General features: G+C 33.8%; 1 protein-coding gene across 1 annotated transcript in view; it reads right to left on the reverse strand.

The window, feature by feature from the left end:
* Col11a1 (collagen type XI alpha 1 chain) overlaps window positions 1–19514 on the reverse strand; it is a 531458-nt gene that overhangs the window by 493079 nt on the left and 18865 nt on the right. Inside the window, exon 2 of the mRNA XM_033758344.1 lies at window positions 5754–5818. The gene's annotated coding sequence lies outside the window, so the exon portion shown is untranslated. The remainder of the gene's footprint in view (window positions 1–5753; window positions 5819–19514) is intronic.

Raw genomic sequence — 19514 nt, forward strand, 5'->3', positions numbered from 1 at the left:
CCAGCTGATAGAAATGTACAGAAATTCACACTAAAAAAAAATCAAAGATTAGATCTACACAGCTTTGCAGCAACCTTATTCTTTAACAAATAATTATACTTCTTTTTAAACAATTATTTTGTTATTAGAACTCTGACAAAACTGAACAGCTGACTGTGGAATAAGTGACCACATAATTTGAGGTACTTATCAGAATTGGTATTTTATGATGAACCAAAAGCCTAAATTTTTTTTGATTAGTTAGAAATTAAGTGTATATTAGATCAGGCTGAATCCTGCACAATCTTCCTACTGCTGCTTTATGAAATATGTCATGACAGCTAAACAACTCAGAGATATTACTAAAAAGCCATTAACACAAAATGAGTGAATTTTATTGCACAAGGGTATCATTTTATGTGTGAACATTTGGAAAATAGTTCAAGAGCTTGAAATTCCTAGATGAAGTGTAGAATACTATAAATCTAAATGTACTACAAATGTATAAACTAAGCTCACTGAAAAGGGTGAAAGAAAAGAGTATTCCCATAAAATTTTGGAAATGGTAGAGAGTGGACTATGTTTTAAAGGCAAAAAGAACTGCATATATGTACTCTTCTCTAGTTCATACAGTAGTTCATCACTGAAGTTATATGCTAGCAGGTTTGACACCATAATATATTCAATAGGTTATAGGAACTAAAGTTTCTCAGAGCTGGGAGTAGAAAGTTATAGTTAAGCAAGAGATGAGACACCAGTATTCCATGTGGCAATGGAATAAATTTGGAGACATTATTATAAATACCTTATTTTGCTCCAATCAAGGACAATATGATACAAAATCTCCAGTGAATGCCTGAAACACAAGATGGTATCAACATCTATATATGCTATGCTTTCTTCCTGTATATACATATCTATGAAATTTTTAATATATAAATTAGACACAATAAGAGATTAAATAGCTAGTGATAGAATAAAGCAATTTCCACGATAACCTGAAATGAAATAAAAGCATCACTACTCTTGTACTTTGGAGCCATTATTATGTAAAATAAGTGTTAAAGGACCAAATACTTCAACACTGTGACAGTAATTAGGTGAGATAGTTACTATGTGACTAATGGTAGGACAGTGTACACAACATGGATACAGTGGGCAAAAGGATGATTCATGTCCTGGGTAAGACAACAGAACAGTATGATATTTCATCATACAACTCAGAAAAGCATGCCAATTTAAGACCTATGAATTATTTTTAGAATATTTTATTTAATATTTTTTGGACTCTAATTGATCATGATTGTGCATTAATTTTAATGGAGAACTTGACTGGAATGAAAGACTTTTGGATTAAGATCACAGGGGCTCTTAAATTGAGCCAAGACAAGAAGAAAGATGCCCTGAAGGCATCTTAGAAATCAGCAAGATCTCGCCCATCACTATCTCAAAATAGAAAAGTGTAAATGTTTCATTTAAAACAAGAGCCTCTGGAGAATCCCTAGACCTCCAAAAATGGAACGCATGTCATTGTTTAGGCTGGGTTCATGTTACCATGCCCACTGCACCCAATGTGCAAGGAGGAGCATGCTACTACTCAAACTGGCAGAAAAGCTTGGCATTGTCCACATAATGGAGTTTTTTCAGATGTGCAGAATGCAAGAGCTATGGTGTCACAGAGGCTTCTACCCAGATTTCAAAAAAAGGCCTGAGGAGGCCAGTAAAAATGCGTGACAGGATTAATACCCTGACAAAAGCCCCCAAGAGGGTGATGTGTTAAGCTGTGGGAGTGAAACCTGGACTTCATAGAAGACTCCATGGAGATGGAGATGCCAGGAACATGAAACTTCTGTAGAGGAAAGTTCAGAGATCAAGCAAAGCCAGCCAAAGAAAAATTCATGTATACTGCAATAAGGAAGGCCACAGGAGTGGACTACATGAGGCTTCTGGAACACACATTTCACCATCATGTGTCTGGATGCCAGACATGTAGTAGGTACGAACTTAATGTTCGGCTTGCTGGGTTTCAGTCTTGCTTTGCTCCTATTTTTTTTTTTTCTATCTCCCTACTTCTTTATTTTGCAATGGGAATGTTTTCTGCATACCACTGTATATTCAAAATATGTAGCTTTCTTTTTGAATTTTAAAGGGGTTCACAGTTAAGAGTTTGCCCTGAGTACCAGAGGGGCCTTTCGATTTGGACTTTGGTGCAATGTTGAAACTGTTGAGATTCTGGGAACGGGATTATCGCCAGTTATACTCCAGATAGTTATGTCATATTAGATGGAATTATCATCTTGTTTTTGTTTCATTTTTCTTCCAGTTTGTTTTTTATTGTGTTTATTTGGAGGTTAAGAATGATTTAAGGGGCTGGGCATGGTGGCGCATGCCTGTAATCCCAGTACTCGGAAGGCTGAGGCAGGAGGATCACTATGAGTTCAAGACCAGCCTGCGCTACACAGTGAGTTCCAAATCAGTCTCAACTACATAGTGAGACCAACTCAAAAAAAAGAGAATGATTTAAGGAGTTGGGTGTGGTGGCACATATCTGTAATCCCAGCGCTTGGGAGGTTGAGGCAGGAGGATCAGATTGGATCGCTGTGAGGTCAAGGCCAGCCTGGGATACATTATGAGTTCAAGGCCAGCCTGAACTATGCAGGGAGGCCTTGCCTCAAAAAAAAAAAAAAAAAAAAAAAAAAAAAAAAAAAAAAAAAAAAAAAAAAAAAAAAAAAAAAAAAAAAAAAAAAAAAAAAAAAAAAAAAAAAAAAAAAAAAAAAGAATGATTTAAAGAGATTTGCTTAGGTATCAGGTTGGCAAGAAATGGACTCATGATAGTTATTTTTAATTAGCAACTTGACTCAATTCAAAGACTCCTGGATTGGATCTTGGGGGATTAATCTACTGGCGTTCATAGATGAATGTGCTATTAGGAATTCTGGCTCAGTTGCGGGTAGGTCACTGGGGGTATGCCTTTGGATGGTATATCTCTACTTTATACTCTTTCCTGGTGCTCTATTTGCTTACAACCATGAAATAAACAGCTTTGTGCTAGCACACCCTTCCACCATCATGTTTCTGTTTAAGAGATGGCTAACCATGGACTGAAATCTCTGCAATCATGAGCCAAAAATTAATTTCTCCTCCTTTAAGTTACAAGTGTCAGGTATTTTGTCTCATAATAAAAAAGCAGACCAATACACCATGAATAACTAAAATCACAGAAAATAAACTGCAGATATGGGGGGCCTACTGTACTGATGGTACACATTTATAGATACATAGATATAAAAACATATAGTTATTGCTCTGTTAATTGAAAGAAGGTAAAAGAAATAATATCTCAGCTAGGCACACCTAGCACCCATATATAAGAAACATGGGATCCTTCAAGAAATGCTTGATTCTAGAACTGGGGGCAAAAAATACGTAAGATGAACATAGCATCTTATAATGCCAGTAAGGAAGAAATTGTTTAAAAACCCAAAACTCATAATAATGCGAGAAAAGTATGACAAAGCCAATTTAAGCCAACTGAAGAATATCTAATGATGAAAGCTCAAAAATTAAGCAACAAAATTAAATATTACTGCATCCAAAGTGAAATAAATATCTTTGAGGCCATACTGATACAAATAGATAAGAACTGAAGGAGCAAAGGCAAATCTCCCATTCTGAAGGCTAATCAATTATATTTTTCACATATTTAGCTCTTGAGGAGGTACATAAGTTTGCACTCATCATTCATTGTGGGCTATCTACAGTAACTGTTCCCAAAGGCTACAATATAGAAATAAAGAGGAGCTTGATAGTAGTTTAACTTGACAAACACTAGCTTAATCTAGATGTTTAATATTAATAGCAATAAATCATATTGCTAGTAGGTTCTAATATTAAAAATATAAAAATGGTATTTATTGGTAGTAAGTTCAAATACAATATATTAAAAATGGCATTTTACCTCTACAGTCTTCCCTCCTGAAACACATTGTACCAGTGTAAACATAACAAAAAGTATCATAGATATTTCAACTGAGGGGCATTCCACAAAATTCTGGCCAATGTGCCTCAGACTATCAAAATAATCAAAAAATAAGGAAAGAATAAAAAACTGTCACAATCAAGAGGAACTTAAGGAGAAAGAAAAATTAAGTGCAATGTAGTAGTACTCTGGGTGGGATCCTGAAAAGGATCATTAGGGAAAAGAAACAAGAAATATGAATGAATTTAGATATTTACTTAATAATTAATGCATCAAAATTGGTTAATTTGGATAAATGTACCATATTATTGTGAGATACTGGAGAACAATGATAGAAGAAAACAAGTGTGTGTATACAAGAATGTTTCTTGTCATTCCATAATTCTATACATCTAAAGATATTCTAAAATAAGCTGTTAAAATATACTTCAATTATTATATTATTAAATAGTATTTTAAGAGACTTATCCTATATATAAGCATTTTTTATATAATTTATGATTAACATTTACTGCCACTCTAGGCTATCGTCATTATTTCCTAGATAGACAAAAAAGAGTCAGGAAGAGAATTATGTAAAATAACAAACTGTCAAAGATATGTTCTTTTTGGTGAGCAATAATATGCCCTATGTTTTATCAGTGCAATAGTGGCAGTATCCATTATTCTAAATGCCACATCTGAGCATAATTTTTATGAAGTTCAATAGCTTTCACTTGGTTTTATAAAACTTGAGAACCCAAATTTAGTATTAATTCTCTTATTTTCAAGAAAATTTATTTATCACATTTGAAATACTTTAATAATTTCATGAAATTTCACTTTTTCAGATATAGTTTCTAGTGTATGGGCCAAAACAAATATGGGCAAAACAAAATGAGGCCGGAGAAAGAACCACTGAGCTAAATACCTTGCCATGAGCCAAAAAAGTATATGAAGATATATCTAAAATCCTGTACTATCAATATTTCACATTTTAAAAATGTACATGCTACATAAAAGCTCGAGAATAATTTTTCAGTATTATTTACTTGACTTTTAAAAAGGCAGTTAGCTTTTAGTTAATATTTAGAATAGATATGGAGAGATATTTAAGAATTTCTCACTCCTAAAATGTATTGAATACAGTGAACCTTCTATTTTATGTTTTCTAAGTTTCTGCATTTATTTAAATAAAAATGTTACCAAGCCAAGTAAAACACCAGTTTGGGAAAGCTGAGTTCCAGCAAACAGACATGATCCAGGTCCACATGTACCAATGAAAGGGGCCTGGTAGACTTTAAGCTTTATTTTTCTCTTTACTTAACTACTAATTAGGAGTGGTAGCTGTAAAACAAACCTAAAACTATGTGCTGGAGAAAGTTAAAATTTAAACTCTGTTCTTCTAGGAATAAGTACACTCAAAATACCTTATTCCATTCTTAACAAGCATGAAAACCTTGTCTCTAGGCTGAACTACTCTTTATAAATATAATTGTGAATATCAAATTTCCCTGTGCCCTCTTTATGTATGATGCTAAATACTGAGTAGGATTCAACATTTTTTTATAGATTATAATCCATTTGAGGGCAAAGACCTCTTTTACTTGAGAGAGTCACAAACTGCACTTTTATACTACAAACTACAATGAAAATCCTGTAAGTTGCTGTGGTCATTATCTAAACGGTCCCAGTTGTATATAAGATGGTCTAATCAAATAACTGGTGACCAATTCTCTTCTTCCTTTCAATTAATCATTTTAGTAAAGTCTATTAAAAACAGTCCCCATGTGAGAAAAACCTAAGTATCAAATACCATTAGCATTCACAGACAGGGTCTCTTCTGTTCTTCTTCTAATTTCTCTAGATTGACTACAATGCCTGAAAAGATAAAAGAAATAAATTTGTAAATTCACCAAACTATCAACAGTATTTTACAATAATTAATTATCAAGACCAACAAGAAGCTACAAAGTAGTAAGTATAAGCACTGAGGATCTATAAATGCTTGAAGTACAAAGCAGTACCCTTCAAGATACAGAGCTGTACAAATTCCAAGTGGATATTTTCCTCTGTCTCCTCCAAATATATATATATATATTTTTCTTGGTACCAGGGATTGAACTCAGGACCTTGCACTTGTGAGTGAGGCAGTCCAAATATTGTAAATAAAGGCCAAACCCACTTTTAGTGCCACAGGTGAGAAACTCAAGCACAAAATAGCTGAGTTCTCTGTCAAGAATCCCTTATGGCCAAAATCAAGGTTCTGCCTTGAACTTGAGGTGCTCATCCAAGATCATTTAGTTCTTTGTAGTTTTATTACTGAGGTCCTATTTCCTTGTTATCACCCAAGGACAATAATGAACTAGGCCAGCCTCAGGTTTGCCCATGTGACCTTTCTCTCATAAAATATCATTTTGCTGCTCTTTTGAGATTAGCAAGGAAGCATTTCTTGTACACTTCACTTTTCGAAGCTATCAAGCAACTTAACATAAAATTCAGTGAACCCAACCTCAAAAGCCTAACCTAAATTGGCTTATAACTCTTTTCCATTAATTTCCTCTATAATTCATTTTCCATGCAAAGAGTGACTTTTTAAATTTTTAAATGAAATCATTTTATACTTCTTGGCTTTATTTGATTTCTTTCATACTTTGAAGTTATACATTTCTTTTGTTGTTGTTGTTGTTTTCTGGGTTTTTTTTTGTTGTTGTTGTTGTTTTGTTGTTGTTGTTGTTGTTGTTGTTGTTGTTGTTTTTTGGTACCGGGGATTGAACTTGGGTCCTTGCGTTTGCAAGGCAGGCCACCGAATCGCTGAGCTAAATCCCCGGCCCTGAAGTTATACATTTCTAAACAAAGCCCTACAAGGGCCTATGAGAACATTCTATGGTTTGAAATTTATGTGCTGAAACTTAATAAGGAGTGAGTTCTATAGGGCAATGATTAAGTCATGAGGGTTCTGCCCTCATAAGTGGATTGATTAGTTGCCTTATAATGTAGGCATCACTAAGCCCCACCATTTTGCTCTTGTGAGGACACAGCCTCCAGAAGATGTAGCAAAAAAGTAATTATTTTGGAGGCACAGAGCAAACCTCAATCTGCTAAGTACTTATCTTGGACTTCCCAGTTTCCACAACTGTGAGAAATAAATTGCTATTGTTTATAAATTACCCAATCTGTTGAATTTTATTATAGCAGCACAGATTAAAACAGAAGACCTCTTTGAAGGGACACTATTTAATACTGAAATGACTCCTTAGGGGAACTTGTTTGGTAACCACGACAGGGAGGATTGTTCCAGGCACAGAAAATGACTAATGTAAAAACCTGAGAAAAATATAAACTTGCCATGTTTGAGGAACAGACAGAAGTATAGCATAATGACACTTACTATGGGGAAATAGGTAGGTTAGTTAGTTTCTTGACTCTTCTGGGAAAAGTAAATGTCAAGGGAGGTGTTATATAGTGAGTAGCAATCCACTTTAGCCTTGGTTTCCTCTTATCATAGCAGATATTTAACCTGCTAGATTCATGGTGTATTTTATGGATTCTTTAAAAGGCCTCAAGTCCCTGAGGCATTGTATAAAAAGTTCCTTGATGACTACAAATACAAATCTACTAAGTGGTTACTTATGATTCCTGACCTTATTATCTATGTTTTTCTGTTGTGATTTCTCCCTTTTATGCAGGACTAAGACAGTGGTGGCAAACCTATGGTACATATGTTGTGATTTTCTAAGACAAAAGATGTTATTGTATGAGTAGCTTTTTCTAACCTAAAACCTCAGTATTCAGGTTTAACTGCTGTGTTGGCACTTTGTGATGAATAAATGGGTTTGGGGATGCACTTTGGGTGCTTGGTTTCTAAGAAGTTTGCCATTCGTGTTTTAAGACAATTCCAGCATGATATTTATTATATAGCGCTCATCTGGAACAGAAGACACATGCAGCTTTGGTTTAATTTTAGTGAGAGTGGAATTATTTTCTACCTGAAACATCCAATAGGCTGCCACAAACTGCCTCAGGCAGAATTTTCTGGTTAGGTTTCTTAGATATGAACCAGACACTTGCGAGTCTTCATGTCCATCAAACTGTAAAAAGCATTTATGAAGTTCTACTTGTAGGATAAGTTTAAATCACATCTCCACTTTATCCACAATAACTTTTCAAAATTGTTCAATGTGAGTAAGCTTTCCTACCAAGGGGAATCAATTCCAAGGATACTCTTGGTAATAAGCATACTACGATCTCTTAAAGTTACCGAATATTGTCTCTAGTCAAAAAATAGTAATTTAAAAAATTAAAGATATTAATGAATGTTTAAAGCATTCAAATTAAAAATTCTCCCTGCCAAGGGCAAGGCCTAGAGTTGTCTGCACCACGAGAAATCCTTTTCAAGAAATCAAGTTGGAAGCCAGGCGTAGTGGCTCACGCCTGAAATCCCAGCACTCGGGAAGTTGAGGCAGGAGGATCACTTTGAGTTCAAGACCAGCCTGGGATACATAGTGAGTTCCAGGTTCCAGGTCAGTCTCAACTACATAGTGAAACCCCATCTCTCAAAAAACCAAAAAAACAAAAATAAATTAAAAAGTAAACTTGAAAATTACACTAAAGTAGTACTCATTATAGGTGACTGGTCAGAAGAGGAAGAAAAACTATAATTATATTCATAGTAATGGAAAATATATAAGAGGGTTGAGGGGAAACCGAAGCATAATGGGCATGTTCTAAGAAATGGTATTAAAAGAGTTCCCTACAAAACACACTCATATGGAATATTCATTTTTCCATCTAATTTTTTCATTGGTTCATAGTGGATCTAAACTGAAGAATTCTGCCTTAACAGCATCATTGGTGAGAATAGCGAGGATGTAGGTCTAGATATATAGATAAGAGATTCTAATTACATTAAAAGGCTTAAGTATCTGGGGTGGCCAAATGCTCAACTCTGATATGTATAGACTTAAGCAACAAGAGCAAGTAGATGCAAAGCAATGGCTTGAAGCAAACCATAAACCTGATGAGACTTGGGATAACTCTAGATGATGGAAATTTCAATAAGAATTCAAAGGAAATTACAGGATGACATGTAAGGTGATGAAATCACTTAGGTTAACGGAGGGAACTTATATTTCTTCCTATTAAGTTTGTTCTTCATAACTGTAGAATCTGACCCTTAGTCCCAGAAACTTGAGGGTGTAAAATTACTTTTTCTATAAATAAATCTAGATTCTATTTTATGCAGTAGAAATAATCTTGAACATTTAAAGTAAACTCATTCATTTCAGTTATTTATCCTCCTCTCTACAAGCACAGCTTTGCTGATATTGTACCTAAACTGAAAGGATCTAAGATAATACCATAAAGTTAGATTACATATCATTTTGGGGATCACTTCAGAATAAATTCCATTGTGGTGTATATACTGTCTTCTGATCTGTTATTAATCCATACAGAAGTCAACTATTTAGTAGGAATCAGCCTATTTAGTAGGAGCCCTCCACTTCATTTGTCTTCTATCCCAAACACATGCTTCTCTCAGCTTCTCTCAGATATCCTACAGATATCTAAGGTATATCAATGAGATGAGAGATTCCTCAGGAACATATCTGGAACGCCTTACTCATATGTACTGTTTTATTGCCCATGAGAGAGGGAGAGGACATGGATGAAGAGAGATAGTATGATGAGATACATGAAAAGCTTCACATCTTTCTGAGCTCCACTTCAAAAACAAAAATTCTCTTAGTTCTAGAATCCCAAGTGTATGACTTTATTCCATTATCAATCTCTATACAAAATCCAGACATTGGGGAAGTAATATATGAAAGAACTTGATATGGTTTGGTTTTGAAATCTCTCTCAAAATTGATGTGGGATAGGCTCGGTTGCCACTGGACACGCTTTTTGGTGAAGTGATCAGTTCATGAGAACTCTACATCAAATGAATTGATCTAATGATGACATCAGAAACTGATGGAATTATTAGGTGCTAATGCAAACAGGAAATAGGGTTTAGCTAAAGGGAATACACAATGGAGGCATGAACTTGGAGACAATATCTGGTTCATGGACCCTTCCTCTCTAGCTTTTTCTCTTTGCCTCTGCTTCCTGTTACCTTGGGATGAGCAGCTTTCATCCACTATACCTTTCTGCCGTGATGCTTCTACCTTGTTACAAGTATCAATGGAGCTGGGTGATTATCTGAACCCATGAGACAAAATAAACCTTTCCTGTTCCATCAATGTTATTCTCAGGTATTTTGTCACACTATAAAATAATAATAAATTTTCAGGTTAGACCTATTATAATGGTCACATAATTAATCTCTGGCCAACTATAAAGATTGTCAGAAATACTAAAAGAGAAAAGATTCAGTATTTTGTAGAATGCCTAATAAGCTTAGTCTATTTAAATATTACTTTTGAACTTTCATTAGTACTCACATACATGAAACAGTCTTAAAACACAGTTTATTTCAGTCACTGACAGATATTATCAAATGTCCAAAAACAACTCTGAATTTATTCTTAAAAGTTTCCACAAAAATTTGTGAAACACATCTGATACTAATTATAATGATCAATATATCCAAATGCAAATTGCATACTGTGTATACATTAAGCACTCCTGAAATTTTCTGAATATTTCTGGAATTTGGAATCTTAAATTATTGAATCATCATATACATATGCCTAGCAAATATTTTAGAAAGGATACAGGTAGATTTATAATTTTAAAGTATATATGTAATTACATATTTACATAATATATTTACCTTGCATATTTTCTGAAATGATTTTATACAAAAACATCAGTAAGTTTTTCCTTTGTTTTATGGTCTACTCTTAAATCTTAAACAAAATTTAAATAATACTTTCCTGTATCACATCATACAAAGTAAAACCCAGTTTCAGTATTTCTGTGATCTGCTCTTTAAAGTCTAGAAAAAGAGTTGCAATGTTAGTCAAAGACAGAACATTAGAACTGATTCACACTTCACAGGGATCTGTAGAACTGTGGGTCTAGCTTGCAGCTCTTAGTCACTAGCCAGCTTTGCCTGCCCTTTCCACGATAGGCTCTGTCTTCACTTTTTAAAATACTAACAGGCTTCTTGTGGGTGGAATCAAATGACTGCCCCTCTCCCTTCACCTGTGAAATTTCAGAGCCTATTTGAAAAGGGCCATTGTTTCCCAGGAATGCCAGGCCTAGTCCAGGAAAGAAAGTCTTCATTTCAACAGGAATTTAGAGCCTGCCTGAGAAGGCCAGCCAGTTACTTGGTGAAAACTGTGGTAATTCATTCAAGTTCTGAACAGTTACTATCCAGGCCTCACTTGCTTACTTTCAACTCCTAACTTTTATGACTGATGTGTTTTTTTCCCTTCAAATCATAAGGAGATGTGCACATGTATCTGTGCAAGCATGCACAGCAGAAAGACATATTATGAAGAACAGCTCATACACAGGGAGTGAGCTAATGGAGACAAACTCTTTCTCCAGTGAGTTGCAGCCTGGAGTATGGGACATAGGTTCTTCTGTTTCAACTTCTGCCCCTACATTCACAGCACTTGAATGCATTTCTGTGAATAAATACATGTATTTAACAAGAATCTGAAGCAGGTTTCCAATAAATTTGTACAAGAATATAAAACAAAGATACAGTACTTGTATTCAATATCTAGACAGAAGGCCCCTGTCTGAAGTACATTAAAAATAATTTCTAAAGAAAAATTAGGGCTAGAAGCTAAAAAAACATGCATGGCTTTAGAAGGAGAGAAATAAGAAAATGATACAGAAGCACTTTCAAATCTTTCTGGTTAAAATCTACAAGGAATGACTAGAAGTACTATTATATAATTTTTCTACTGTTCAGATTCTGATATTTTTACAAAATGACTTAGAAATGTTCTAAGACATTTCATTTTACTAATCTTATATTTATGAAATTTAAAGACAGGCCAGGGATTTAGTTCAGTGACACCACACCCACCTCACAAACACAAGGTCCAGAGTTCGATCCCTGGTACCAAACAAACAAAAAATTTAAAGGCAATCAATCTCTCCCCCTCAAAAATTTTAAAACATTCAAATTGACTAAAATGTAAAAGTAAAAATAATAATGTCAATGAATTTGAAAACAAAACATTTATTCTTAGTTTTATTTTTCAGAAGACAAGAAAATAATGGTGCCAATATAGCTTCAGAATAGGATTTTTAAAGTTAAATTAAGTAGTCTTGAATATGGACTGACCTTAATAACTATATTCAACATCAAATGATTTTGAGAAAACTTCTTTTTTAGGATTGACAAAACACATCAATAATAAAGCACAATTACCTTATAGTGAATTACCATGCAATTGTTTTCCAAAAGGAATTTCAAAACTCAAAACACAGTGAAACAGAAGCTAATCTACCCCAAAGATGGCTTTTTCTTCCTTTTCTTTCATCAGATGTTTCCTGTGTTCTTGTGAAAAACCTGATGTTGTGACATTATTAGTCATTGGACTTGAGGATGGATGGTGCACAAAAGGAAGCCTGTCCTTTTGGGACCTGGTTTTGAACCAGTTTCAGACAACAGAAAAATACTCTTTTGTGGTTGCTAAAGTTCAGGAATGAATTCTGGCAGTCTTATCCAATTCCCTAAAGCAGAGTCCACATTACCAACATCTAATTGGCAGGCTGTGCTTGTAGCTCCCACTAGGGCCAAGGTAATGAATGGTTTTAGTGAAGGTGTCCTGAGTCATCTGTACAGTGGCTGGTCTGGGCATTAAGCTTTTCCTTCTAACCTCCTTAGACATGTCACTCAAGAGGCCTATGTGTTTGTATAAAGACGTAGCAATCCAAAAAAAAAAAAAAACCATAGCAATTGCATTAAATTATAGTTTTAAGGAGAGCTATTATCTTCACTTGATCTATAAAAGCAAAGGTGTCTTAGGAAAAAAAATACTCCTGGGGCAAGGGACTTAGCTCAGTGGTTCTGCTGCTTTCCTTGTAAGCACAAGGTCCCAAGTTCAATCCCTGACACCAAAAAACAAAACAAAACAAAAACATACTCCTGTTGGATCACTTCATTCCTTAATCTCCACCCCACACACTTTTATATTTGGCTTAAATATTCAGCTAAATATGGTTGAATGTTACTTCCTCCAGGTCTACTCTAAATTATTCTTCAGATAGCAAGAGAAGAAACTGACCCCATTACTACCAAGAAAAGTCTGCAAGAGTTTACTTTAATCACTAAATACATTTTATTCCTTATGTCTGGAAAGGAGAATTTGTCCACACTCTCTTGTCAGTATATACAAGTAGCATTACATATTTTATGTTGATTCATTTTATGTATCTAATTCTTTAAATCATTTGTGCCAAATTCTTATTTGAAAATATTGTTTTATCTGCTTTTTTAGTGAAGCTCCACCAGTCTCCCAAATTCATCACCAATAACCGAACACTCATAATTTCAGTACCAATAATGCTGCTTTGCTCAAATTAGGCATGTAGGAAAGGTTGAGCATGAAAATAAAATGGTAATCATGACAAAAACTAATGAATAACTGTGTATCACTGGAGAAAGCATTCTCACTGTCTACCATAAGACTTCTGATAAAGTAGTAATATTATCATAGCTAACATTTTCAACACTGATTCCTCTTAAACTCATCAAAAAGGCATTACTATATGAAATTCTCTAAGAGTTTTAACTTTAGAGCATTTTCATTTCTTTTCATGCTTAAGCCTTCTCCCTTTCTGGAACCAAAAGTCAACACATATACCACACTCTACTTTTTTAAGTGAATAAAAAGATAAAATGAAGTCTCAAGAACAAAATCCACACTAAAAAATTAGGGGCTTTGAATTTTCTCATCACCTTACCAGACTTTCCACAAGGGTAGTCTAAAAGACAACTCAGCAGTGTCTAAATGAACTACAAACAATGGCTCTTTTACAAGTGGGTCTTTAATTGAATACGGCTGTGTTTATAGAAGCAGAAGAGAATTTACAAAAAATGACAGATTCCCTTCATTGTAGAGAGCTTTATTGGAATTCATGGAAAGGGTGGTTTTGCTATTGAACAGTCCTGTTTCCATTTCCTATCTCTACCCAATGAACAACATCCAACTAGATGAACATTAAAACACTACTTTATATCACTTTCTATTAGAATTATCTCATTATTAATGGGTAAATTTATTCATTCTAAACTATAACTCATATTCAAACATCCAAACAAGATCTGGTTTCCTTCTCTCTATATATATTCTCATATCAAATATTATAGGAGGTAATGAAGTAGAAAACTTTTAGAACTTAAATTAGTGGAGTCCTTCTGTCAATTTGCCTAAGAAACTACAAAGATAGGAAGGAAGTTCAGTAAATCAAATAACTTAGTTAATCTATTCAAGTGGTAATATCTATTTTTATCATTGAATTTTATTAAAAAGCTATCATTGAAAAGGTGTGTTACATTTACATAATTTATTAATATTGAGCAGGGCTATGACGTGGAGCACACAGAAATGAAAATTTAGCTATATTAATGTGTGATTTCAAAAGGCTTTTCATTTTGTTAATAGTGACCTCTACAGGTCAACTATAATAACAACTAAACATCAGCAGCTGTATTGGGATCAAAGATGTGTTCAGTTAACAGTGCTATAATAGTAATATTAAATCTAAAACATCTGAGACCTTGAATGTCAACTTATATTTTATATCTTTAAATCTAATACAATTTTAGAAGGCTCATAAATATCCATACACTCTAATTTCAAAATAAAGCAAAGTCTGACAAGGTCTTAGTAGACTTATATAAAATTAAGAAGCTTTGAAGAAAATTGAAAAACATGAAAACCTAAAGTGTATGCTAATATTAACCTTTCATTTTGAAAAATAAAGACAATACTATGGTTTCTTTTCCTGAAATGAGTGTGAACATGAAAGTTGATAAAAAATAAATATATCTTACCTCAAAGTATTGACAGTATTTTTTTTCTCACTCACCATGGAATTCATAAAACAATACTACAAATGAATGGTAATGGAACCTTTTTATTTTTAGGCCTAGATTGCACACTTTCACTAAAATGTTATTAATTCACTGGTTTTGTAAATATATACTCTGATGAATGTACACAAGAAAACCCTGTTTATTAAATCTGATTATTCTATATAACAAATTGGGAAATGTTGCAATAATACATTAACTTTAGGGGAAGGGTACTAGAGAATGAACCCACTGTCTTCATGCTATATCCCCAGCCCTTTAATTTTTATTATTTGAGACATAGTCTCATTAAGTTGTCCATGTTGGGCTTAAATTTGTGATCCTTCCTCGGTCACTCATAGTTCTGGGATTACAGATGTGCACTGTCACACCTGGCTACATTAACTGTTCTAAAATTATTTTTAGCTTGAGTCAGACAAAACAATTAATCCAATCATTGGACCACTGAGTTTTAAAGTTATTTCTCTTCAGTTAAAATAGATGTTGGATTAAACATATGAAAACTATTATGAATGAATAGATCACACCATTCTGGATCCACCTTATCCTCCTGTTGTTCCATTATCTTTTACCTCATCAGCCTGTCAAACTCATTGACTTCTGTATGTTTTCTCTATCAATGGTCCTTCATTTCCAACACTCTCGTTGATACCCTAAATTCCACTTCACTCTAGTCCATTCTTGTTACTGGGCAAACAGAACTTCCCCTACTGAATCATACTTTCTGAATTTAGATAGATGTAAATATCAAAGAGAATAATTTGACAATTTAAGAATACATTTAAGAAATATAAGTAATATCCAGTAAACCTAGGCAGAATCTCTTGGTAATAACAAGGATAGAGTTTGTTGACAAATAACTACTAGTTTATACAATAAAATAATAAGCCTCTGAAATCTGAAATAATCAATTATGTAAAATACCTTCAAAATTATTTAAATATATGTTTAATGATGGCTATGAAACAAGTTATCACAGATATCTAGGGCTATTTAAATATTCTTAGTTTTCTGAAGTTAATTATAGTTAGTAGTAAATGAATTTTCACTCTGTCATTTAAATACTCTCACCCTCAATTTCCTCTTCTATAAAATGAGCATAATAATATCTGTATAATACTATACTTAATATGATAAAATAATAAATACTTGAAATAGAATAGTGGTTACCAGATAATATAATTGTTATAAAATTAACTCTAGGTGATTGTGGTGGTGCACACCTGTAATCTCAGTACTCAGGAGGCTGACACTAGAGGATTGCTGTGAGTTCCAGGCCAGCCTGGACTACACAGTGAGGACCAGTTCAAAGACAGCTTGAACTTCAAAGCAAGACCCTGTCTCAAAAAAAATTAATTCTACTGAAATTTACACTATAGTAATGATTCAAATTTTTGGACAAGCTCATTTTAAGTCTTTGAAACATTATTATGCTTCTAAAATATTCTTTAAAGTAGAATTAATTTTATGCATATCTCATAAATTTTCTAAGTATATAAGCAGCCCTCATGTGCACTTTTAATAAAATATTATGAAAAAAATAAGCCAGGTGGAGTCATGTAAACCAGAACTCTGCGAGACTCAGGGTGGAAGATCATTAAGTTTGAGCCCAGGCTGGCAACTGAAGACATAGATTCTGTTTCGAAGATATAATTTTAAATGGCTATAAAAAAAGGTTGAGTATGTGAATGCTTTGGGTTCAATCCCCAGTATCAATCAATCAATCAATCAATCAAAAATATTGGCTATATTTTTAACTTATGAAAACTATCACCTCAGATCCATTGAGATGGCTAAGATGGGGTGCAGGGAAGAAAATAAAGAAGGAAGAGCAAGCATTGGTGAAAAGGCAGAGAACGCGGAATCTTGTGAACTGTTGGTGGAAATGTAAAATGATGCAGGTACTATGGAAAACAGTGTGAGTGATCCTCCAAACATTAGTAAGATAATTACCATAGGGTCTAGCAATTGCATTTCTGGGTATATGTCCACAATAGTTAGAAACAGGTTCTGAAAGAGATACCTGCACTGTGTTCATAGTAATGTTATGCACAAAAGACAAGAGGTGGACTTTTTCTACTGATAGACACTATCCCAGTATCTATCAATAAACAGATTTTTTAAAATGTAACATAAATATGCATTTTTCCAACATGAAATAACCTTTAGTATGTCATGGTAAGTGAAGTTAGTAAAAACATGCTATATGATTTCACTTACATAAAGTACCTAATCAAATTTATAGATAAAAAAATATAACGATGAATTTTAGGGGCTATGAAAAGGGGAAAAAAGGGATGTAGCTAGTGGTAGGGTTTGTATTCTGTATTCATAAGGCTCTGAGTTCAATCCAAAATAAAACACAGAAACATAAACAGCAACAAAAAATAAATTCTGGAAATATATTGTACAAAGTTAATATACTTAATACTACCTAACAGAAACTTTAATATAACAATTTATATTAAAATGTTTGCCAGGCATGGTGGCAAAGGCCTGTAATCCCAGCACTCAGGAGGCTGAGGCAGGAGGGTTGCTCTGAGTTGGAGACCACCCTGGGCTACATAGTAAGTTCCAAGTCAGTCTCAATTACATAGTGAAACCCTATCTCAAAAATCCAAAAAAAATTTTGTTTTAATTATGCAATATTCCAATGATAAAGTTCTCACAATAACATAATATGCATTTATGTGTCCATCACACAAATACTATAGTTAAGATTAGAGAAATACCTACTATGTATTCTAGCCTCAATAGCATATTTATATTATGAAATGAAGACTTTAAAAAAAAAACAGTTTGGAGGAAGAGAGAAGGTGTAGATATAGAAGGTTGATAAGAGTACATTTGGCAATAGTAATGGGCTATTCTACCCTGGGATGAGATATTGTTAAATTAGATTATTTTAGGGTTTATTCAGATAGGCTGCAGAAGTGATGATCGATTTTAATAACCTCATTTCAAACTCCCCAACTTCTGCCAAAGATTGTGTAATTCCTTAGGATAAATTCCACAAGAACAAAACAAAAGCAATGCTTTATCTGTAGGAAATAATAAAGATAGCACTACCTTATTTTATCAAGTAAAAGAACTCATGGCAGGATCTGTACCTTATCTATTTATTTACCAATCTGACGAATTCGGAGACAAAATTATTAAAATGGAGAGTAACAAATGTATTTTAATTTAAATATAGATTTATGAACAAAGAATTTGGCTGATTTGTTAAAGAAGATTGCTTGCCTAATTAGATCACTTAGTGTGATTTTTACATAAACTTGAAAGTCATTTGTGCCACAGGTACAAATTCCCAATGGTGGATGTGATCATTATGTATACCTAAAAGGTATCAAGAAACAATGAGTAAAAAGAAATGGCATAAGGTAGAGTGCAAATGTAGCTTGAGGGATCACTTAGAAGGCCAGAAATAAATAGGGCAATACCCATTTAGAATTAATTACTTTAAGAAGATTTATGCAGGTAAAATGAATAACATTTTGTAATTTTGAAATGGAGTGGGAAAAGTTCTAAAATTAAAATACATAGCTTGGATGGACATTTCTCCTAATAAAGTTGAGCAAAGAAAAGTATCTTTGGTATTTCAGGTTGTGTGACTATGTGTACTTGAGTATATTTGTGTTCGCATATTGTAAATGAGAGTAATAGAGAATGAGAATGACTTCCTTTATTTTTTTCCCATTGAGTTTACTGGTACATTTTAGGGTTATTACTAGGGTCTTGTACCTTTAAATGATGTATCTTGGTTCTTATTTTTTTCCCATACCCCTAACCTCCCTTCACCACCTTCACCCTTACCCATTTAAAAGACTTTCTTTCTATTTTTTCCTTTTCTTATATATTTCCTTTCTCTTCTTTTTTTTTATCCTACCCCTCCCACTTCCCCTATTCCTTTAGACCTTTTCTTCCTATTTCACATTTTCAGTTATACAATTTGAACTTTATTTACACTTTTAGTTTTTCACACCAGAGAAACTATTCATTATTTACATGTGTGTCATATTTATTTCACTTTAGAGTATGGCCTCAATGTGCATTCATTTGGCTATAAATGGCTCCAGTTTCTCATTCTTTATGGCTGAGTAGTATTCCATTTCATAGAAAAACCACATCTTCTTTAACCAGTCTCCAGCTGATGGACAATCAGGCAGTTTCCAAGTTTTAACTATTACAAACTGTGCCTCTATAAACATGGGTGAACATATATAGCTGTGGTAGGATTCTTTTAATTCTTTTGGAAAGACACCCAGCAGAGGAATAGCTGGATCAAATAGGACCTCTAATTCTAGTTGTTTGAGGTATCTCCATATGGATTTCAACAGTGTCTGCACCAGGCTGCACTCCAACCAACAATGGAGAAGGGTTCCTTTCTCCCCACAACCCTGCCAGTATTTGTTATTGGTTAATTTACTGGTAGCAGCAATTCTTTCTGGAGTAAGATGGAATCTCAGTGTTGTTTTCATCTGCATCTCTTGAATGACCAGAGATGCTGAAGATTTTTTTCATATATTTATTTCCTGATTTTACTGTTTGTGTGAGATATCTGTCCAT

The sequence above is a fragment of the Fukomys damarensis genome, unplaced genomic scaffold (assembly GCF_012274545.1).
Source record: "Fukomys damarensis isolate Sample0158 unplaced genomic scaffold, DMR_v1.0_HiC HiC_scaffold_33, whole genome shotgun sequence".
Taxonomy (NCBI): Eukaryota; Metazoa; Chordata; class Mammalia; order Rodentia; family Bathyergidae; genus Fukomys; species Fukomys damarensis.